Source organism: Stegodyphus dumicola, chromosome 5 (genome assembly GCF_044657685.1).
Source record: "Stegodyphus dumicola isolate Sdum_Otavi_A_Nest chromosome 5, ASM4465768v1".
Classification (NCBI taxonomy): domain Eukaryota; kingdom Metazoa; phylum Arthropoda; class Arachnida; order Araneae; family Eresidae; genus Stegodyphus; species Stegodyphus dumicola.
In genome coordinates this window covers 119,987,492-120,010,656 of record NC_140772.1, presented here as the reverse complement: position 1 = coordinate 120,010,656, position 23,165 = coordinate 119,987,492, and the positions used below count along the sequence as shown (strand labels likewise).

The following is a 23,165-nucleotide window of genomic DNA, read 5'->3' as shown; positions in this document are numbered from 1 at the left end:
AAAGCTTACGAATTACAGTTATTACATAAATCTGTATAACGTTTTAACTGTGTTTAGCAAGGTATGAGTTGAGAGCCACGAAAAAGTATTTTTTTCGTATTATATAAGTACATATAATAAAAAATTACTACGTGTTTCATTATTATATGTTTGATATATTTTATTATTATATTATTTTAGTCAAATAATTTCCCTCAATTTTTTTTCTCTTTTTCTCAGAGCAACTCTATGCATGTAGATTGCCATATATTGCAACTATACACTAAGAATCGCGAGCTTAAATGTTTCGGAGAATACCGATTATGCTTTAAAACGCTTTATGCTTTCAAAATATACTGCACTTCTGCAAAATGTTTTAATCTTTAGACTTTGAAAGTAATACCATTCTACTTTGACCATTCAGAATAGTATTTTAGTGCTTGAGTATGTATTCTAATCGTCAGTATGAATGATTTGTTGCCAGTGCTTTGATGTCTATCAGTTGGATACTTAGAAACTAAAATTATTTTACTTGGAATACTAAAACTTCTAGTACCTTTTCTAGAGCCTTCAAATAACCAAAATATGAGGAACCTAAATTGATCAATTTTGGTTAGTTTGTTTCGCTTTAAGGCTATAAGGTTTATCATAACATCAGAGACTGCAAGTAATTTCTCAGCGAGGGATGGAAAATGGACAAAGAGGATTTATTTTTTATGTTTTATTGTTTTCTTAAAGTCCATTGATTCCCTGAGTAAATATACAAGGTTTAGTTCCCAAAGGGATTGAGAATCCACTCTGAAGCCCATCCCTCCAGAAGGAGACATTCAAATGAAAAGTTTAGACCTAATGCAATAGACATAACCTCCGAAACGAAAATTTTTAGGAAGTCGTGTTGCACGTGGGATGTTTCACTTAAAATTGTCGAATTTAAAGATGTGCACCATTTACAATAGAATTTCCAAAAATAAGGAATAGTTCGTAAAGAAAAAGTCTTATGATTATGACAGATACAGCAGATTCAGCAAATTTTTTATGCCATATTTGACGCATGCAGACATACGCTGTCACGAAACAGCATTAGCATGTAGAGAACATTTACACTCGAGCAATGAGATGAATTGTTTAACAGTTCGTCATCGAATGGGGTAGTCATAGCACTACAATGAATTTTTTCCTGGCCACCATGAGACGCTCAGCTTTGAAAGTTATGATGGGTTTTGGGTATCTTAAAATAAAAGTTTTAAAACATAAATAATTTTTTTTTTTTAAATCTGAAAGGTTTCAGATTTTAAATTACGTCCAAAGGGGCGTTTTTTTTAGCGTTTTGTGTATTACCTTTATTTATGAAATATCATGTTCTTTGCACTTAAACCATAAAATTCAGTTCAATAGCAATGTCGCAAAATAATTTTAAAATGAGCCTATCTTTAGAATTCCGATGCACAGTTCCGCGCGCTGGAGATAAAAAGGCTTTTTTTTTTTTTTTTTCGGTAGAATGTTGCCATTGCTCTCTTTGAAATCCTTGAGTTTGTTAATAAAAAATTCGTTAAAGTTTTACAAAATATGAAATCGATAATAAAACTAATTCGAGCTTTCAGGTGCATATATTTGGGTACAGGACTACATTATTCAAACATTTGAAACTTTTGAAATTGCTAAGGGAATGATTACTTCTTAAAACATATGCAACTACTGAGCATCTTATCTTTCTAAGTTGCTACTAAGGTGTTACCAATAATTTTCTACTGTAGAGTCATTAGGTTATTTTTAAAGCAGGAGAGAGGAAAAATGAGTAAAACCTTCGCTGGAAATCGAACCACAGACCTCTGTTATACGCACCCAGCATGCAGACCACTACCGCACGAAGGCACTTTAAGAAGGCGGGAGAAATACCTTATATACGCTTCCTTTTAAAGGGTTACTGAGGTTTTTAGAGGACCGAATCGCCAAATCTTGGGTGTGGAGAATCATCATTCACCAGCCGTTTTCGTTCGGGCGCCACTGTAGACGCATTAGGTTATTTTTAAAGCAGGAGATATGAAAAATGAGCAACGCCTTCGCCGGTAATCGAACCACGGACCTCTGGAATACGCGCTCAACACGCAGACCACTACACCGCGAAGGCACGCTAAGAAGGCGGGACCTTATAATACCATGCTAAATTTGAGACTGGGAAATGTCAGAAAAATATCTCCCCCCCCCCCGATGGAGACAGTAATAAGAAAATTGAAATTATTCCAAGATGAGTATTGAAAACTTGGTCAGTTGACGAAAGCCAATATCTTACACGATATACATTGGTATATTTTTTTCCGAAATTTAATTAAGAAAAACAGGTCAGCCGTGCGGAATGAAAGTTATTTCGCTAAAGAACGAACCCGAAACGAAGGCCCGAAATATTATTTCCATCCTGGTTGGGAGAAATGAACCTCATTAAATGTAGATTGATTTGGTTTTGCTTATTTAATTACGGCAAATCTCATGAGGGCTATCTGCTTAAGGAGAGCGATCCCTTCATGGAGGACTTTCTAAGGCTCTTATGCACAAATAGCCCTTAATACCGGTATATCAATTACAATATATATATAGTTATATTGTGATATTTCACATTATTAGGGCCGTACTGATTTTAATAAAAATACACTTATACAAACATATATGTAATTAAGAAAATTGATTTTCCTTTTCGAGTAAATAATGAGCTTATAGTTACATATGTGAAGTAATCAGATTCTATTTAAAGGTAATTTTCGCTCTTATTTATACACATGCATAACAAATATTTCAAGTATCCATATTTATACATATTAACATTTATGCATATTCATGTTATTTTCATGCATATTTTATACATATATATTTATGAATAAAGATATACTTTTGGTAGTTTAGTGTGTAGTTAGTACATCTGCTTTCACTGACGTCAAAAACGTCAAGTTTATTTACTCTAAAAATTCTTCCATCTTAAAACAGAAAGCATTTTTCAGCGTGATAAAATATTTTACATAACATTCTACTTGGTATGCTATTGCTTGTATTAAAAATAGCAGCAAGAAATGCATTAATAGGTTTAATTTACCGCACCAACTGCAGAACACGTTATACAAACAAGAGTTTCATTTTGCATCTACAGCAGAATCCCTCGTGTTGACGTCAAATAAGTTGACGCATGCTCAGTTGCTTGAAAAGTGGAACTGAGGTTAATGCAGCCGAAGTCGAGCGGAGGCTATTCAAGTGTTCTTCTGGTACGCATATGAAATTGAAGCGCAACATTAGAAACGTGGATATTCATCGCCAAAGTGAAGTTTTTATACTTTCGTGTGATTGCAAAGCGGAAATTTTGCTTATGATCCTAGTGTAAAGAAGTTTTTTTTACCTAGAAGTAAGTTCTGATATTCTTCTATAATATATTTTCCATAATTCATGAATAAAAACAGAAACACGAGGTTTCTGGTATGTTTTGGATTTTGCTAACGCTCTGAGTCACCGATCTCAGCTGTGTTATTTTTAGCTGTTTTTAAGATGTACAAGTGCGTCTTTTGATTCTGTGGTATACTGCTGTTATATTTCGGATCACTTTGTGTTCTGAAGTGAAAATGGGGTTACTAAGTATCATATAAAGTTCAAACTCTCACTCTATTATATCAATAACAAAAACTCGGATAAATAAATAAATAAATATATATATATATGTGTGTGTTAAAAGTTTTATATTATATAAGACTTTGAGAACGCAGAAAGTCGAAGTTAAGCAAGTTTTATTATACGAGTATATAAAAAATTATTTTATGGCTTCTCTGAATATTGAATATTGGTATTCGATCTGAGTTCCAATCTCGACTAATGTACTCGCTATATGGGTGTTTTGTTGGATTCTCCATGTGTAACATGAATGGTGGTTCCCTTGTTCCAGTCCCCTTAAGAAGTTTTGCACAAAGGCATCGCTTCCCTTTGGCAATTAGCCCTAGACTGCTATGCTGCAATCAATGAAATCAGATCTAATACTACTCCGCTTAGGAATAGGTAAACGTTTAAGTAATGCTGTTAATTTCCTGCTTTATCTTAAAGGAATTAGTCTCTTATTTGGGTTTCGGAAAACCTCTAACAGGAAGCCTACGTTTTGGTCACTGGCAACCTGTGGTTATAGGCGGTCAGTGCATAAGAGCACTGGTATGTGATAATACAGTAAATTTGGATAAATGTGTAAATTTAAATTTAACCGAAAGACATCAATGAACATGAAACCATGGTCACCAATGATGCTCAGTGCTAGTCATTAGCGATGTATGGCTTTTCAGTTACCAGTGTAGAACTGTGCAATGTTCTTTCTTGCAGTGGAGATAACGGAATGAGAACAGCTAAAGCACGAAATGATACCTACTCTCCATTGCAACGTAATGTAATGCTCCAAAAAGTTTGAAAAGACTCAAATTAATATACTTCTGACGTCATTCAAAAGTTATCTAAAAATGTTCTGAACTTTACATTTACACATTCGATGCTAATTGTCATTTCTGCAACTAATGGCAGCTACTGAATAGAACGCATCATAAGACAGTTTATAAGCAAATGCAGTTATTTTAGAGTTTATTTTATTGACTATGGCAAAGTAAACGAAGACTAGCTGCTAAGAGCAGAAATGCATTTGTGGAGAACTGAAATTTGATGTATTAGGTGACGAAACGTATTAGAGCTTCCTGTATATATATATACGTATATATATATATATAATGACTTTTATTAATTCAACTAATGTAACGTCGTAGGTCGAACAAAATTAATTTGAAAGAAAAAGTAAATATTCTTACGCTTTGCTGAAGGACAACACACTGACGCGCGGAAGCTAAACATTTTTAAATTCGGCCTGTGACAATACATTTATTTTAATATGTTGAGCTTGCTGATTAAATTTGAAAGAAAAATATATTACATTCTTCCGAGTTGCAATACATTGCTTCTTTATCGCTGTTGTTTGATATATATATATATATATATATATATATATGTCGAGTGGCAACAGAAAGCTTTTTATATTGCTGAGGTTTTAATCAACAGTTCTTTCAAATCGTACAAAATATGAAATAAATAAATCTTCTTTGATATATATATATATATATTTTATGCTTTGTCGAGTGGCAACAAAAAGCTTTTTATATTGCTGAGGTTTTAATCAAAAGTTCCTTCAATTCATACAAAATATAAAACAAATAAAAGCAAACTGTAAATTCAAAGTGCACATGCTCGGGTAGAGGACTGTGTTTGTTGAAATTCGTTGTAGATCTAAGTATTGCCTTTCTTCCCAAAACAAGGAACATATACATTTGCATACATATTCTCTATTATGTAACACAAATTATCACAGAATTAGTGCAGCTTTTAGAGCATAATTTTGGTTTTCTTTTAGAACTTAATATTTTACTTTATTGTTTAATCTTATTATAATTCATCGTTGGAGTAGCATCATACTCAGTAGATATTATTCATGGAACAGTGAGTTTCTCATGATCCATCATAGAGGGCATATACGTTTTACAAATCTTAATGTGGCGATCCTCCTTTCCCAGACTTGCTAATGATATCGGAAAAATGTAACTATCATCTGCCGATGCGATTTCAAAATCGGTAACTAAAAACTAGTTTTACCTTAATTATTTCTTTAATAATTGTTATATTATCTGCATTTCTGTTAACCTTGTTATAAATTTAATATATGGTAAAAAATGTTCGCACTGTGATTATTACAAATATACAAAGAAAAGTTAGCTTAATAACGTTATCCGAACAACCCATCCGCAGATGTTCGAAAAGAAATGCAGTACGTAAATGGTTTACGTTTCGTTTATTTTGTTTCTTGAATAGTAAAATATTAAATTTTTACGATATACAGGTTTACTTTTTAAATATGTAAAATCATTTTAAAAGAAAGTATAAGCATAGTTACCGTTTACAGAATATATAGTGTCACATAGTTTAAGTTAACGTTGTAATGGTGATGGGAACACATACAAGGAAATTCATGTACACGCACAGCCGTTAGAAGAATTGAGAAGTATTAGAGCATTAGAGCACATAGAACAAAGGTCTACGCTAATCCTATTTCCATGTTGAGGATGTCCGAGAAAATTGCACCACAGCCATTCCTTCTCCTACCGAATTCTCGATCAATGACGCTTGTCCAAACGGGACCTTTTGAAGCCCATTGTTGAAACTAAATAACGTTTGCATAATCCGAGTTCACAAAACAAAACATTTATTTTACATATTTTAAAGAAATAACGTTCTGAAACAACATGTTTCATCTACACAATCAATAGACGCTCACCAGAGCATTACGCCATCAAACTTGGCACACATCCAAAAGTTCAAATTGAAGAATTACAGAAGCGTTGTTGCCACACAAAAAAAAAGTCATATAGTTACAACTTCACACAATAATAAAACAAAAACACACTTTTGAAAAATAGACAATAATAATAAAAATAGTAATAATAAAATTCTTAACAATATTTTCTCGATTATGCAACATCCTCCCCCCTTTTTGAGTCAGTGGCAAACGACTCAAAAACATATGTTATCCTATTAAAAAGGTCTAGTACATTAGGCTTCTTAACAAGCCATCCGGACGACGTAAATTTCTGTTTTATATGCTGTACGTCAGTCTGATCGTTTTTCTTATCGTCGTTAACGTTAGGCTCTTCAACTAAATAATTTTCATATAGTTGTATCTCTAGTGGATAAATACGCTGAACGGGCCTTATGAAAATCCCATTCTGAGTTTTTAGTTTAACTGTTCGAATTTTGCCATCCCGACCAGGAATTTTCTCTATAATTTTACCCAAAGGCCAATACAAGCGTTTTTTGAAATCATCGCCTATTAAGACTATCTCCCCAATTTTAGGCAACCGGGTTACTTTATTTTGTGGTTATTTCATTATTAATTGCCCCAAATATTCTTTTCGGAAACGGTTCCTTAAATCTTTAAGAAGTTTTGTGCGGTATTTAATTCTTCTCAAAAAATGCTGAGAGTCAATTTTATCTATATCTGCTACATTCGAAGTACAATTTTCAATTAAAAACATTGACGGAGTTAAAGGGATAGCATCTTCAGAGTCCTCCGAAATATATGTTAAAGGTCGAGAATTAATTACCGACTCACAGTCGCAAATTAAGGTTTCCAGTTCTTCATAAGATAAAACTGATTTTCCCAAAGAACGTCTTAAAAGTTCTTTAACCGTGCGAACTAGCCGTTCCCACCAACCTCCCCACCAGGCGGCTGTTGGTGGATTGAATTTCCATACTATTCTCTTTATTTTTGCCTCATTCTCTATTATGTCCCAGTTAAGTTTAGACATTTCGTTATACGTTCCTCGGAAGTTAGTCTCATTGTCAGAATAAATGGTTCGTGGTCTGCCACGTCTGGCTATGAATCGTCTTAAAGCCAAAAGAAAAGATTCTGTTGATAACGAAGTCGCCAGTTCTAGATGGATTGCCCTGTACACAGCGCATGTGAAGAGTGCCATCCAAACCTTCTTACCGTTTTTCAAAAACAATGGGCCAGCTAAATCTACTCCCAAAATTTCAAAAGCCCTATAATCTCCTACGCGATCTTCAGGAAGAGGAGTCACTTCGCAAGACATCGGTTTCGCTTTATATCGTTGACATATTACACACCCTTTTAACACATTACGCACAGTTTTACGTTGTTTTAGTATCCAGAATCTTTCTCTTAAAATAGGTTGAAGCATTTGAGTTCCAGCATGACAATGTTTCTTATGAACTGACTCAATTAACAATGTAGTAAAGATACATTTACTCGGTAACAAAATTGGTGTTAAAAATTCAGAATTGTCTTTGTGTTCCAATATTCTAGTTTTAACTCTTATAATTTTTTCATTATCAATGAATACATCAAGTGGATTAAGAGCTCCAATGTCAGGGAAATTTGAGCTTTGAACCAACCGAATCAAAACTTTTTCGGAATTTATGATTTCAGCAACTACACAAATTTGACTTCTTCCTACAGTTAGAAATAAAACGTAACACCCAACCGGTTACACGAATCATTTTTTCATAATCAGAAACTCTTTCTGCATACCAAGGAATGGTATCCTCTGAAAAGTTAACATTAATAAGTTTTACCTTCCTCTTTTCCAAGTCAGCTTCGCTCGGCTGACAAACAATATTGGTAGGCCAAAATTCAGGGCTTTCTCTTAGCCAGAGAGGTCCCTGAAACCACTCCGAGTTAATCATTTGTTTAGCAGAGCAACCTCGAGATAACACATCTGCTGGGTTCATATTACCAGGCACATGCCTCCATGATTCAGGTTTTGTCAACTTAGTAATTTCTTTAACACGATTGCTTACAAAGTTAGACCAATTACCAGGATTTCTGATCCACCATAATGCGACTGTGGAATCACACCACAAAGTTACATTTATATCAAAATCATTAAGAGCTTTACAAACAGAATATAATATTCGGGATCCAATGCAACAGGACGTTAATTCCAATCTAGGAATCGTCAAATTCTTAATAGGAGCTACTCTAGATTTTGCTCTTAAGAGAGTAATTTTTACACTGCATGAATCAACACTTCTCGCGAAAATACATCCTGCATAAGCATATTTGCAGGCATCGACAAATACATGCAATTCAACTGTTGCAAAGGTTCCAATGAATCGGGGTATTGCCACATTTTCCAACAAAAGTATATCAGATAACCACACAAAAAATTTACTTACAAAATCATGAGGCAATACCTCGTCCCAAGAAAATTTCAACTTCCATGTTTCTTGTAACAAAAGTTTTGGAAGTAAAGTTATTGGTGCAAGTATTCCAATTGGATCAAAAATTGATTGTACAATAGACAGAATCAGTCTCTTAGTTACCTTAGTATCACAAGTTATCATATTTACATTTATATTACACCTTAAAGTATCATTGTCTAAATTCCACAATATTCTTAAAAGAGGTGTGTCCCCAGAATGTTTTGTAGTATATTTGGAAGCAACATTGCTCTCCCATCCCCTTAAATTAAATCTGCCTCTCGACATAAGACTTTTGGCCTTTTGAATTAAATCCTCTTGTTCCTCAATATTGTAAACACCCGTAATACAATTATCTACATAGAACGAATTTTTTAATTTGTCAGCCACATCTAAAAAGTCAGATGGACAATTATTCAAGAGATATTTAATAGACGCACCTAGTAGATAAGGGCTGCAGGAAACCCCAAAAACTACTCTGCAGTGCCTATACACTATTTCTCCCTCATCACTTGGATAGAAAAATCGCAAGTAATCTCTATCCTTCGGAGAAATTACTAACTGCAAGAATGCTTTCTCTATGTCTGCACTCAGACCAATAGGAAAAAATCTCATTCTGTCTAAAATATCAGGGACTAATTCTATTAAATTAGGTCCTTTCAATAAACACTGATTCAAAGATGGTTTTCCCTTTTCACAAGATGAAGCATCAAAACGGGTCTTACCTTAGTGCTTTCACTATTCATCTTAATAACCGGTCTGTGTGGTAAAAAGTGGCATTTATTGTTTAATTCCTTTTCCGGAACCTTTTCTATAATATTTAAATTTTCCCACTCTCTAAACACTTCTTGATATTCCTTCAAAGAATTATTTTTTTTTTTTGCCCTCTTTATCATTTTTTGATGACGTGTCAAAGTAATGCTTTTATTATCTGATAAATTGGTAGACTCGCATTTCCAGGGTAATTCCAATTCATATCTACCATCGAGCCGAACAGATAATTTATTCTGAAAATCAATCTCATAGTCGCAATGAAGATTTTTCGTTTTACTATTTTCCGTCGGGTCGGAAATACCCAAAACTTCAAGCTCCCATAAAGATTTCAAAGAAGCATTATTTACATGTAAGGAAAGACTTATTAGGGCATTATCCCTTACAGTATCATTTTCTTTACCCATAACCGTCCAACCCAGTTTTGTTTTGACTGCAGTTAAACCAGACGGTAATTCTAGGTATTCGTCAGTTAACAGTTTACCAATGACATCTGCACCTATCAATAAATCAATTTCACTTTCCTCGCAAAATGTGTCACTGACCTCAATTTTCCTGCTTTTCAATTCCTCTATAATCTGAGCATTCTTGATTGTTGGAACAAATCCACAAATCTTTTTTTCAGAAAAAGCTTCAAAACAACACCTAAAAGTGTTATCTAAACTGCTTATGTCAATAGCAAAAACAGAATGGGTTACAGGCGCAGTTTCCCTCCCCCCAAACAAACCATGAATTACTTTCTCCTGTAAAATAGGATCAGCCTTCATTCGCTTCATAATTTTCTCCCCAACGTATGATCGTTGGGATCCCGAATCCAAGAGAATTCTAATTTTTCCCTCTCGATCTTTAACTTTAATTAGAACATATAAAGTTTGCAAATAAACTTTCTCGCTCTTACTATTATTAGAAAGGGAAACATCCAACTTAGAGTCATTTTGTTTTACAGAACTAACATTCTGAGGACACATAAATTTTATATGATCACAACTGCAAATGGGGCATTTAATATTGGCTTTACATTGGTTTTTTAAATGGCCAATTCTTAAACACGAAAAACAAACACCTTTCTTTTGTACAAGTTGCCTCTTTTCATTTAAGCTCATATTTTCAGCTTTAAAACACTTAGCACTCATATGAGGCTTACCACAAAATATACAAACATTTTGCTTACCTTTACTGGTTTCATTTGTACTTACCAGCGCGGCAGCTGTTGCTAAATCTGAATTACCTGAAGTAACATTTTTATTAAGACGCTTAACAGAATGAGTAAATCCTGATTGTGCTAATCTAATCATTTCTTCCGATTCTACTTCATGCCTTAAAAAACACATTAGTTTTTCAAGCGTTCTTTCAGAACTCTTTTCCTGTCCCTGTTCAGAAGTTCGACTCCGCTCCCAGGCACGTAGAAAATTCTCAGGTAGGCACGACTCCACTAAAGGTCCTAAGAAATCAGCAAACTTTTCCTTGGTGTGTCCTAAGCTTTCCAGCGCTCGTAATTTACTTTCTATACTATTATAAAGTACTCCTAAGTCCGACGCCGTTCTGCCTGTTGTAGCATTCTTTGTAACAAGCCCAAGCAAATCTCTTACATAGATCTGCACCAGAAGGTCTTCTCTACCAAATCTTTCTTTCAGCTGCTCGATAGCTTTAGGATAATTCGCGGCGGTAACAGGAAAACTGTTCAAAAGTTGAGCTGCCTTTGAGCCAGGTACTGCACTTTGCACTAAGTACAAAAATTTATCTTCCGGCACAATATCCGCATCTTCATGAATTTTGGAGAATTGGCTCCAAAAGCCTAAAAATTCTCTTGCATCTCCAGAAAAGTTTTTCAGTTCAAGTTTAGGAAGTTTGAACTTCCTGTTTTTATTTTCTTTAGGATCCGAAATCGAAACTGAAGCAATATCTGTAGTAACATTCATCGAATTCAATTGTCCAATTTTATTCTGAAGTTTCACCTTTAAAGCTATAAAGGAATCTCTGTATCCTTCAGCCGTATTAAATTCATTTTCGAAATCAGCTTCCTTGGTTTGTTCTAAAACACTGCTTTGAGTACTGTCCAAGCGTTCAAATTTGTCAATTAGTTGCCCCAACAACACTTGCAATCTCTCAGGATCCGTACAAGTAGGCAATTCTTCTTCCACAATCTTCGTAGTTAACGTAAACGAAGTACGTTCACTTTTACGTTTTGCTTTTAACAACTCCATTTTAACAAAACGCCTAAATCAAAATTACTCGAAATCACACAAACGTCCTGTCAAACGGACGCCAAATTTTTATGTTGAAACTAAATAACGTTTGCATAATCCGAGTTCACAAAACAAAACATTTATTTTACATATTTTAAAGAAATAACGTTCTGAAACAACATGTTTTATCTACACAATCAATCGACGCTCACCAGAGCATTACGCCATCAAACTTGGCACACATCCAAAAGTTCAAATTGAAGAATTACAGAAGCGTTGTTGCCACACAAAGAAAAGTCATATAGTTACAACTTCACACAATAATAAAACAAAGACACACTTTTGAAAAATAGACAATAATAATAAAAATAGTAATAATAAAATTCTTAACAATATTTTCTCGATTATGCAACACCCATCTTCTATATTGCTGCTGACTTCGACAAGTATTCTTAGTCGTTCGGCCAAACAAGGTACTTTCGAAAAGGGTTTACCGATCCTTTTTAGCTTATCCTCCCATCGCCGTAGCTCTGTTCACTCTCTTCTGTTGTCTCGTGGAAAGCGACAGTATTTAGGGTTCTTACGCTAATTTTTGATTTCTCCGTCTACCACAACTTGGCTTTTTCCTATGTGTCCACTCTGTCCTCTCTGGAAGTTGAAATCAATGCAATCCTTACTGAATGACGCTCGTAGAACTGAAGATTCTAGAACTGAAGAAGGTAGGGATTCAAACCCACCTCTTGGCTTTCTCCGTCCTTCGCCGTTGTTTTATTTACCTTCTATCTCCTCGTCGAAACGAAAGGAAAGGGGGCTATTTGGGGTGTGTATCTCCAAACGTTTCGCTTTCAAACCTGTTGTCATTTTAGTGATGATTAATTATAAAGGTAATTAATAATTAATTAATAATTATAAGGGATTAATTATAAGGGTAATTATTTATTTAATTTTTTATCTGGAAAAATTTTTCTTTCTAACTATTTATATAAATTTAAAACAAATAATAATAATTTTAATTGCTTGGCGTTTAAATAGTGATTGCAAATCTAAAATATGATTCTGTGGAAGCAAAGAAAGAAGCTTGAGAGAAAGAAGAATTCTAGAAGTGAGAGAGAATTACAAACAGCGATTTTAAATATTTTCCTTTTTGGAAATGCCGAAAATGGGGTTCTCATCTAATGAATTCGAAACCATCCAGAAGAGAGGTGGATTGATCGGCTTGTATGATAAAGAATAATTTTCTTTCCTTGGAAAGTGGTTTTAAATGTACCTAATTTACTATATTTAGACATGATGATCCAACATTCAATAACTACATCAGTTTTGACTAAGAGAGGGGATAAAGTGGACAATCAGCAATGGTCATGTAACAACGGACGAAGGAGAGAGCGAAATGTCTGGGGGTAAAAACCCCAAATACCCCCTCCGTTTCGACGAGAGAAAAGAGATGATAGAAAAAGCATGTTCTTTTCTTGTCTTCCATAGAAACGTATCTTAGATTTGTAATATTATTCGTGCCAAACGATTAATATTATTATCATTTTTTGCAAATTTATATAAATAGTTAGAGAAACAAGTTCTTCCAAATTAAAATTTAAATAAATAAAAAATTATACATTATAATCACTAAAACTGATACTGATAACCTAATACTAATAATCACTAAATGATACTAATAGTCACTAAATGATACTAAAAGTCACTAAATGATACTAAAAGTCACTAAATGATACTAATAGTCACTAAAATGGCATAACAAATTGGGTTGAAAATGAAACGTTTGGGGATAAATTTCTCAAGTAACCCCTTTTCGACGAGAGTCGTGCAACAAATACTACATTGTTTCAAGCTACAGAAGGGAAGAGTGGACGGACAGCAAATGTCCATATAGTAGTAGATGAAGAAAGCAAAATCTTGGGTAAGGATCCTTAATACTCCCATTTTCGACGAGAGAGCAGGAGAGAGTAAACAGAGCAACGGCGTAAACAGAGAAAACCAAGATGTGTAGTTGAACCCCTTTCGAAAGGCCCCTGTTTAGCCGAGCGGAGACTACAATATGAACAAACTGAGAAGTTGGGGTGCAATTTTCTCCACCTGAGATTTGAACTAATAGTATTCTTTGGAGACAACCAACTGCTTCCTGAGTTAATCTATCAAAATAACATAGTGACGTAACTTTTTGATAACATCAAACTTTTTATTAACATCAAACTTTTTATTAACATCAAACTTTTTGATAACTGTGATGTTATAAATGTCAATAATTATTGATGTTCTTTTCTTATAATCAGCAACTATGGCTTTTGTAGTTTCACATTTTTTTCTTTGGGGTACTATTATCAATTTTATTTAAACTGAAGAACAATTTCTTTGGTCTCACGCGTCGTAATATTTTAAATAAAATATTAGGAAAATGAATTTTTTATATTTGTGAAAAGAATATTAAATAAAAAGAAAGGCTATGAAACAAAGAGGGCTTACTAGGATATATACGTGAAGTATAAGAAGAAGCCTTACGGATCCGAGAAGTAAATCATAAAGTGAGAGGGGTCCGAAGGTTCATACATTTTCAGTAAAATACCTGTTTCCAGACTTACACGTTTTAAGGATGTCCAGTAAAGAATCATTCTTATAATCGAAGTTACACTGTATAAAATTAATTAGTAAGCTTAAGGTTTTTTCCTTCCTTTTTGATATAATTGGAAGTTACGCATATGCAAATGCCCAGTAATTGTGCCAAATAAAAGTGTATGTGAATCTTTAAGAGTTTTCAAGTAAATATTAAAGTAACGTATTGACAAGTAATGTATCGTGTATTCCTATTTTAGTTTGTCCTCTTGCAAGAGACTCCGCTTGATGTCGGTTCATTGGTTCACAGATAATTTGATTATCGCAATGTATCCTTGGAGTGATGCCATTGTGGAGGATATTCTGAGGAAATCTGGTTATTATTTATGTTGCAACATAAAAAAACTACGAAACCACCTGTCCGTTTAACTGCCGGGTTATTGATGTGGAAAAATCAAGACGCTTTAAACACAAAACCTCGCACCCTAAAAGCGAAATTACTCGTATAACTTGTTTTCAGTATATCGAAAGTGGATTTAGTATATGATTATCAGTTTCCAATGTTTTGTACCGCTGTTGTGATGGAACAGTTGGTTTAATAGGTAGTTGTTATCGTGAGATTCGATTGTATCTTTTTTTAGTAACGTCTCATAATTGATTAAAGCATTTTTATATTCATATTGTAGGATTAGAGGAGAATAATAATGAGAAATTTCAGCTCAGTTTCTCTGAGCACCGGAAATTTTGAGATGTTTCATTTTTTAAGCATTTATTTCTCTTTCTGTTAATAGAAATTTGAGATAAATGTAGTTTATAACTGTATGGAATTCACAGATTTTTTTAAAAAAATTCCTATACAAATAAAGCTCTGGTGCAAATGCTTAGCCAAAAGTGCTTATGTGAGGTTATAGTGATTTTGCCTTAGTGTCTGAATTTTACTTTATGAATAATCGAATGCGATGGAATCGAAAAGCAATAATGATTGCATGCCATCTTAATGGATTTAGAAGCAAATAATTGTTGTTTTAATTTAGAAGCAAATAATTGTTGAATGAATGTTTTATATCCTTTTCAGCTTTCTTTCCGAATTCTCTTATACCTCTTTATTTACGCTAATTTTAACTTGAGTTTCATATCTTTATACTTAAAACCTCTCAGAGTAATTCTTCAACAGCTTTTTTATAAGACCAGGTCTTCATGAGGACAGGAAGCATTAATCGCAAGAACGGGAGGATTATTCTATAAGGTATTTCTCCCGCCTTCCCAGGGTGCCTCCATGGTGTAGAGGTGAGCACACTGAGCCGGTATTTCAGAGGTCCGTGGTTCGATTCCCGGCAAAGGCTATTGCTAAATTTTTATCTTGCCTGCTTCGAAAAATATTCTAATGTCTCTACAGTGGCGCCCGAACTAAAAGGGTTGTGGATGATGACTCTCCACACCCAGGATTTGGCGATTGGGTCCCTTGAAAACACCAGTCGCCCTTTATAAAGGGGAATATATAAGATATTTCTCCCACTTTCCTTGCGTGCCTTCGTGGTGTAGTGGTTCTGCACGCTGTGTCGGTATTCCAGAGGTCCGTGGTTCGATTCCAGGCGAAGGCGGTTTGCTCATTTTTCATCTCTCTGGCTTTTCCAATTAACCTAATGTCTCTACAATGGCGTCCGGAAAAAAAAAAAAAAAAAAAAAAAAAAAGTCTATTCAGCAATGTTTGAGCCGCTGAGTTTGAACGCAGGTGGAATTAGTAGTGTTAAGAGATTTTATCGCTCAATCGCTGATGGGCTCTTTTGTAAGTTGGTTTGGTTTTGTTTATTTGATTACGGAAAAGCAGTCGAGGGCCTCTGCCTAAAGAGATGGATGCCTGCATTTAGGACTTTCCGAAGGAAACTGGCTCATACACACACACACACTCAACATATAGGAAAAACGATGAAACCGCCCATGCAACCAGTCCGTTCGCGGGATTCCAACCTTGGACATTACCAGTGTTCAACGATTTTACCGCTCGGTCGCTTTTGTAAATAGTGATAAAGTATGGTCAGCACATTTCTCAAAACACCTTTCCTACCTGGAATACAATTTTTCATACCAAAGGGAAGTTTAAATTGTTTCATAACAATTGCAACAGTCCTAAGAATATTAGCACTGAATTACTTTCAGAACGTTTTCTCGAAATGGCACAAAAATTTACATTCTTGAAATACTTGGCACTCTCTTCTAGGTGCATATTAAAAAATATTTCATAATATTCTATGGCATACTTTGAATCACAAAACAGTTGATATTAATTGCTTTCGATATGGACAATAAACTCACGTGAAAATTAAATAGTATAATGAATTAAACAGCACAGTTTATGCTCCTTAATTAGTCATACATTTCCATTCTATTTAAATAGCATAACCAGAAGAACTGAGAAACAGGAACTCAGTTGTTTGCACTAAAGAATCAATTTCCTTGCATTAAAAACACTGAAAAGCAGCCAAATGCCAATCTTACAAACTAAAAATCATTGTACCCTGTAGATTTTATCTCTCCACAAATGAATCATTTCTCATTCCGTTGGCAGATGAATGCGAAAGCGAATAAGATAATTTTACTCCCTCTAAATCTCCAAATATCGACGGAAAGAGGTGACGAAAATAGAACAATGGAGGCAGTGCTTTTTTCCTTCTGTTATTCTTATGTCTTGTTATTTGATATGCCGAGTCCAGAATGTTTCCTAAAATATATTTGTGCTGTATGTCTTTCCTTTTTGGAACTAATTTAATCATTAAGCTAATTTTGTGACCGTGTAAGGCTAAAAGTTCATGTTTAAAATATCGGTACTTCTTACAGCATTATCTTATAACTTACACCGTATTTTTTTAGAAACAAATGACTCATGCTTTAATCTTTTATATTTTGTAAAACGTCTTATTTTGTTTTTGCAGGTTTAGTAATAAATATATTATTAAAGATATTAAAGGTATATAGTACTATATACGAAGTCGTTTGTTTCCGCTCTTATTACGTAGTAAAGAGTTTTTGATAAATATCACACGAGATGAAACTATCGGAGATATTGATCCTTATCAAGAGCTAAAATACTATTGCGGATACTGGCTCATCAGTACCGGATAACTGCACACTAGTTGATCTGCTCAGGTTCAACCTGCTAACGACCACCTAGAATATAGGAAGTGTCCATTGTTTTACATATGTGTAACCTGAATACCGGCCAGTTTCGCATTAGAAAGTCCTTCTCAAAGGCAGCCCTCTCCTTAGGCATATATGTATCCTCGTGTACTTCGCCTTAATAAGTTAATATAACCTAAACTCGGTTATTGTTTTTACTTGTTCAGTTACTGCGAAACATGCGAAGGTTTAGGAAGGCTTTCTTTGAGGATTTTCTGCACAAAACTCATTCTCATTCACGCTGCACATGAAAATTATGAAAAAATGTGTCATGCAGTCTGCTTGTTCATTAGTATTGAAATCTACTAGATCAGACTATCAAGGTTCAGTATTCTTAAGCGGTTCGTCTTCGATGGGGTACCTCAAGAATTAGTGTATGCACTTTAGTCTTGCTGGTGAGCAAGAAATAGAGTGTTGAATGATATCAGATCAAAATTGCTACTTTTTATGTAAACGAAAAAATAAATTTTATATTGCAGTAGAGGTCGATTCGACAATGGCCGAGACGAAAAGATTGTTGAATATTGTTAGTTCAACGTATTGTGTTTCCAATTTAATGCATGTTTATTGAGAGAAGTAGAACCCCTGGGTCTGATCATTTGGTATGGAGAAAACAAAAGTGTGAAAGGACTTATTTTTATCTGAGAGATTTAACGATTATATAGTTCAACAGTAATCAGATAACGAATCTATAGAAGGCATTTGGTGGAGTTACGGCGAAACGCAAACACGTTTGAACTCCCCCCCCCTTTGCCACATGTCACGCAATATTACGTAAACTTATACTTGCAGTTCAAAAACATAGCACTACGTTATAGATCATATTTCAGACTTTATTTTTAAATTTAAACTATATGTTTTAATGACATATGTAAATATAACAATAATAATGATTCGTGTACTTATTTTGTATGAAATAAGAGAAAAGTTTACAGCAAAAAACATAATTAATACACAATAGCAATAAAATTACAATTTCTGCCGCTACCCTATTCTCAAAACCTACTCTGAATGCCTTTTTTTTTGGAAAGAAAGGGATGTAAGTAAAAAAAAAATCACATGAAAGTTGCTTTCGCCCCAATTAAGGAAATACCTTCAAATTTTGGTAATTTTAAAATAACTTCAAAATTCAATCTGCTGATTTTAAACATTTTTATTTTAATCAAAATATGATGTCACACTTCTTGTTACACCCTCCCCCGCCTTGTCACAAACTGTCACAATTTCACTTACCCCCCCCTCCAAACGTGACATCATTTATGGACGACCTCTTTCACGAAATTGATAGAGCACCCATCGATTTTGCTGCACCTGCACACAAGACACAACCGAAAGCGAAAATGTTTCCATCCATCCACTTCCCGCGCCAATTTTCCCAACCCCCACTGGCCATCAAAGACAATTTACACAAACCCAACACCAAAAACAACCCGCCGCGCTCTCCTGCTCCTCAGACACTTCCGTAGTTGACATGTTTTCTGATATTCAAAATCTTACTCCGTACAGATAAAATCAAACACGTGGTGACGTGGCAGAGTTCCTTCAGTGCGCAAAATCGTTAGCTGCGTATTTCGGTACTCCAAATCGTTACTAGGGCACTTCGGTACTCCAAATCGTTAATAGGGTTCTCATTTACAGCAAGCCGTTACTAGGGTACTCCGGTACAGCAAACCGTTACTCCGGTATTTCGTTACTTCGGTACTCTAAATCCTTACTTGGGTACTCGGTACTTGAAATCGGTTTTCGGTACTTTTCAAAGTAACGATTACTTGAGTAACGGGTATTTTGTACCGGGTACTTGTCTGTACCCGTTACTCTCGTACCGGGTACAAGAAAGTACCGAAGTTGCCCATCACTAATCGGGACGTCATTCTGGAACAACATGTACGTTTGTTTCGGGGCGCCATGGGCGCACAATTTGTGTTTATGGATGATAACGCCCGTTCTCACCGTGCAAACATCGTAAGCGAATGCAAATCGTAAGCAATCAGAGAATATCACCCGTATGGACTGGCCAGCATTCTGACCGGACTTGAATCCAGTACAGCACGTGTGGGACATGCTTGGCCGACGAGTTGCAGCCCGTCAAACTCATCCTAGATGTCTACCGGAACTTCGAAGAGCATTGCTTTTTGAGTGGTGTAATATCCCCCAAGATCAGATCGATAATTTGATAATCAGCATGCCTAGGCGTTGTACGGACTGTATTGCATCGTCTGGGAGATATACAATGTATTAACAATCATACCAACCATGTAATATTGGTTTTTTGTAAATAGTTTTTTTTTTTTTTTTTTTTTTTTTTTTTTTTTTTTTTTGTAATTTACTCCAGGGAGAAAAAATCGCTAATTTTTTTAATAATATCAAAAATATGGCATCTTTTTTTGCTCTTTACCTTTTGTTTAATAAATAAGCTTTACAAATAAGTCAAATTTGTTTTGCTTCTAACTCTTCCTTTGCCTGATTTTGCATTATCCTTAATTTATGGACATGAGTGTAAATGAACCGAAATATTTTTATAAAAATACTTAAAGCTCGTAAGTATTGCAAATTAATGAACCGAAATATTTTTAATTCTCCGTATTTCAAATATTTGTATTAAAAATAAATGAGTATCTGCTGATTATTCCTTTTGCAAATCTTAAAACCATAATATAAAATATTGCATCAAAGTTATTATAATGGGCCCTTAAATAATTTCTTTTCAAATAAGTCATATGCTTTACTATGAAATATACTTTTTAATTTTTACGAATTAATGATTGTATTGATTCATACGGTAGATTAGGTTACTTGAATATAACAAAGCACATGCGGGCTATCTTCTTAGAGGGAGCGAAGCCTTTGTGCAAGATTTCCGAAGGAAAACTCGTTCGTATTCCCGTTATACAAGGAAAAACGAAAACACGAAAGCTAACCATCAACCAGCCCCTTCACATGAGATCGAATAAGATCAAATTTCCCAGTATTTAGCAGCCTTAATAATTCTGCCACTGGTCTGACCGTAGCTGATGCGTAGGCAATGTATAACTATTAGATTGCCTAATTGTAAACAGTTTCAAACATGGACGGCATTTGCTGTAAGAACTTAGAGGGGAACAACATTTTTGAAAAAGTCAAAACTAATGAAAGTCAATTGATTTTAAGTAGTCAGAATTAAACTAAGAAAAACCTTAATAGATCTCCGTTTGAACGATAGGTATTTTAATTGAAGTACTCTGCTGGCCACCGTAAATGCAACATCCTGAAGGAAGCATGCAAATAACATGAAATTTACAACATGTATTAGCGGAGGTAACATATGCAAATGATTAGAATTTCAGCGCAGACGCACATCACGCGCGCCTGTCGCGCCACTTCAAAGCGCTATTTAAGGCTTGGAAATTTCGACGATTTCAAGTTCGGCAATTGTGTTTTTCTTGTGGTTTTTTTCAAAAAGCGATCAATTATGAATTGTAGTAAACAGCGATCATCGTTTGATCAAGTATCCGAGTTTGACAGAGGAAGGATAGTGGCCTACCGAGAGTGTGCATTGACTTTCAGGAAAATCGGTAGTCGTGTTGGACGAAACCAAACAACTGTAATGCGGATATGTGACCGTTGGATGCAGGAGGGTACGACGGACCGACGTGTTTGATCGCATACATCTCAGTGCACCACTTCACGTGATGACAGGAACATTGTGCGCATGTCAGTGACGGATCGCTCAGTCACATCACGAACCATAACACAGCACATTTAGCCTGTAACGCATCATCCAGTGTCTGCGCGTACTATTCGATGCCGTTTACAGCAGAGGGGTCTGTCCGCAAGACGTCCTTTGCGTCGTCTACCCTTGACGCGGAACCACAGTCGGTTCCGCCGCCAATGTTGCGATGAAAGAAGGATGTGGACGGCAGAATGGAATAAAATTCTCTTTACTGACGAGTCACGCTTCTGTCTGCAACACCACGATGGTCGGATTCGAGTCAGGAGACACCGTGGAGAGAGAATGCTGAACAGCTGCGTTATGCACCGCCACACTGGTCTTGCACCAGGTATTATAGTATGGGGCGGTATTGGATATCACTCTCGAACTCCTCTAATTGACGGTACTTTAAACAGCCAGCGCTACATCTCCGAGATGTTGGAGCCAATTGTCCTTCCTTACCTTCAGGGCTTGCCCACAGCCATATTTCAACAGGATAATGCGCGACCACACGTGGCACGCATTGTCCAAGGGTTCTTCGTCAATCGCCAGATTGAATTGCTTCCCTGGCCGGCTTGCTTTCCGGATCTTTCGCCGATAGAAAACATGTGGTCCATGGTTACTGAACGATTGACCCAGATTACATCCCAAGCTGCCACGCCAGATCAACTTTGGCAACGTGTGGAAGCTGCTTAGTCTGCTGTACCCCAAGAACACATCCAAAGTCTTTTTGAATCGATGCCGAGGTGTGTGGAAGTGGTAATCTCCAACAATGGCGGCTACTCTGCCTACTGATTCTGGAAGGAACCATACTTCACAGAAATCTATAATTTTAATCATTTGATACTTGGTCAACATGTTATCTGCGAAATAAATTTTGTTGTGATATCTCTTGTCTTTCTTGGTGTTGCAATTTGGGTGGCCAGCAGTGTATCTTAGCAGGTTTCACCATTTTCTCCTAGAGAGCGTTATTAATACCCAAATGATGTAACACGAATGATTATGTAATCTTTGACTACTAGCTTATTTTAAGTTTGAACTTGATGTTACTTTAAATTGCATTGCCACAAGCAGTTGGCGTACTTGTAAGCACGAGTTGTGCATTTCTGTTCAATTTCTGATTTAATACAAAGTTTGTTTAAGCCTTAAGAAGACTCTGTGGCTACTTTTAGATTTAGCGGTAATTCAATATCAATATATATAAAGTTTGTTTCTGGTAGATGGTAGCTAAAAAAAGCTAAACTTAAAAAAATATAATGTTTTATTTCTCTTGTTTACTGGAATTTTTCATAAATAATTAGAACTATAGTTTGTATTAGCAATTTATTTATAAATAACTACAATATACACTAATGAAATTAAAATCGGTTTTGATGTTTATTTTAACACGGCAAAGCATGTGAGGGCTATCTGCTTAAAATGGTTGCGATGGCTCTAGTGAATATACTATAATATTACTTTTTAGACACAGATTTCAACTAATAACTGTTATTAAAGAAACAAAAGAAAAAAAAAGTGCTCAGGTTTTACCGTCGTCCAAAAGGGTTTTGCTAAGGTGTTTTACGCTTTCGCTAAACTTGTAGTCTACCAGTCTTTACAAAAATTGTAAAAGCAGCATAGCAATATATGTTCAGGATTCCCCATGCAGCTTTGGCATACATTTTTCTGGGTTTTTTTCCAGTCTTTTCTCAGTTCATCATTTAAATGTTTAGTTTTCTTCCTAAGATGGCTTTACAAAACTTTTGTCTTTTTATTATTAGTGTTTTATGTGTTTACTTTATTTATTAAATATCGTATTCTTGGCGCTTACGCCACATAAAATTCGATTCAAGGGCAAAATCACAAAGTATTTAATAAGAAAATAGCTTGAGAACTTCCGATAAACAAATAAAATCCGATAAATTCTCCCGTGCAGGATGTTCCCTCTGTTTTCGCCACTGCTCGCTCTTAAATCTTTGAGTTTGTTAGTCAATATTTCGTTTAAATTTTACAAAATATCAAATAGCTGATAAAACAAATTCAAAATTTAGGCT

General features: G+C 35.1%; 1 protein-coding gene across 2 annotated transcripts in view; it reads left to right on the top strand.

Moving 5' to 3' along the window:
• Positions 1–3,181: 3,181 nt before the first annotated feature.
• The window catches only part of LOC118196108 (myosin light chain kinase, smooth muscle-like), an 88,092-nt gene continuing 68,108 nt past the window's right edge, over positions 3,182–23,165 (top strand). The window contains exon 1 of one of the 2 annotated variants that reach the window (XM_085816992.1): positions 3,182–3,364. The gene's annotated coding sequence lies outside the window, so the exon portion shown is untranslated. The remainder of the gene's footprint in view (positions 3,365–23,165) is intronic. The other variant, XM_085816991.1, reaches the window with a different exon arrangement.